Raw genomic sequence first — 1,844 nt, forward strand, 5'->3', positions numbered from 1 at the left:
TTCTTGTACATATTTTGTTAGATATATTTCTTCATACATGTTACATTTTTACCAGTAGGATCTCTTATTTTCTAATTGGTTATTGCTGATATATAGGAATGTTGGTGACTTTTGTATTCATATCTCAGATCTTGTAACCTTGAACTCTCTAATGCTAATATTTTATCTGCAAATTCTTTTAGAGTCAATATGTGGATTATCATATAATCCACAAATAACAACTGCTTTGTCTCTCCTTTTTCAATTTCTTACTTCTTATATATATATTTTTTCTTATCTTATTGCATTTTCTAGGATACCCAGTAGTTAATTTGAAGACATCTCTATTTTATGCCTGATTTAAAAGGACACTCATTTTTTTATTATTCTGTAATTAAAATCTTTCATTATTCATTTATATTTCAATAATTATAGCTTTCTCTTCTTCCTGTTAGTGTTAATATATGAGATTTTAACTGTACACATCTAGAAACATTAAAAATTGGTTTAAGGAAAAAGATATTATGTCATAGTTAATGTAATAAAGATTCCCTAAAGGCATGATATTATAAAATCAGTTTACTGCTTTACAGAATTATAAAGAAATTTAAGTGGATTTTAGCTGTAGTCTGTTTTTTTCCTTGAGGCCACTGATCAGACTTAGTATTTTTACATGTAATTACCAGAGTTATCAAGTAGACCAGGTGTTAGTAACTGAAATGATGGTAACTCCATATTAATCATCTTCTTGTACTCATATATATATATAGACTATATATAAACTAAGCTTTATTTAGAGTGTTCATTTGTATACCTTAAATAGGTAAAATTTCATTCTTATGTTTCAAAGAAAAACATATTTCTGTCTGTAATTCTTAATAGGGTAAATTATTAACATATTTTAATTAAACTCAACTTAACCCAGATGTCAGCTAGGGTCTTCTTGACATTAAGATTGTGGTAGGAATTATTCAAATACACACATTTAATGGCTGAGAACTTCACAAGATTTCTGCTAATCTCTGGTGTTAAAGCACAGTTCAGTTCCTTCATCTGTACTATCAAGTACAGATACTATATTCTACCACCATGTCAAAATTAGTATAAAGCTCAGCCTTTATGCCTGATTGGGCAAGAGAATTCATTACACCAAGAATTTTATAAATTGGTTTATGGGTTCAGATTGCATCAAATTCCACACTGATTTCCACTGACGTGCAGAACAAACAACTGTTCCTCTATTATTTTCTGTCCCCGGTGCAGCGTTACAGCATCTAGACCAAGTTCCTTCTGTGTCTCAGCACCTTTCCTTTTTGTATATTTTAAAGTCATCTTTTATTTTTCCAGCCTTGTTTATTCCCACAAGCCCTCAAAAAATTGAAGCAACAGTCATGCTTTTACCTCCCCACATGAATCTTTAGTAAAAGGCAAAAGATTCATTCAACTATGAAGAGAAGCATGACTATGGATTTAAAGTCATCTTTAAAAATAAAATTGTCGCTTTTTTCCACATAAAAAATGCATCACTTTGTACAACAAATTAGTAACTGTTTCCGAAATAACATAATATTTATAAACTTCTTACATGTGCATCTTCATCATTTCTCTAAAACAAATTCAGTTTTGTGGTAATTTCATAGTCACATTTTTAAAGTGTTCGGTACTACTAGAATTAAACCTTATTAACTTCTATGAAACAGTCATATCCAAAAGAACGTTACTCATTAAAACCACACTATAAATCATATTTTCAGAGCATGAACCCAGAGAAGAACATAGCAGAAAATGAATAATCTATGCAGCTTGATGCCTTTTCACATATTGATTTACATGTCACTTGTCTGCAATTATTGTTTAAATACAAT

The 1,844-nt window shown here is 29.7% G+C and overlaps 1 non-coding gene across 1 annotated transcript; it reads right to left on the reverse strand.

Annotated features, from left to right (window-relative positions):
- Positions 1–1,324: 1,324 nt before the first annotated feature.
- Positions 1,325–1,445, reverse strand: LOC112405142 (U5 spliceosomal RNA). Its single transcript, XR_003004271.1, has one exon. It is a non-coding gene; the product is annotated as a U5 spliceosomal RNA (small nuclear RNA).
- Positions 1,446–1,844: the final 399 nt, after the last annotated feature.

This window comes from Neophocaena asiaeorientalis, unplaced genomic scaffold (assembly GCF_003031525.2).
Source record: "Neophocaena asiaeorientalis asiaeorientalis breed wild unplaced genomic scaffold, Neophocaena_asiaeorientalis_V1.1 scaffold268, whole genome shotgun sequence".
Taxonomy (NCBI): Eukaryota; Metazoa; Chordata; class Mammalia; order Artiodactyla; family Phocoenidae; genus Neophocaena; species Neophocaena asiaeorientalis.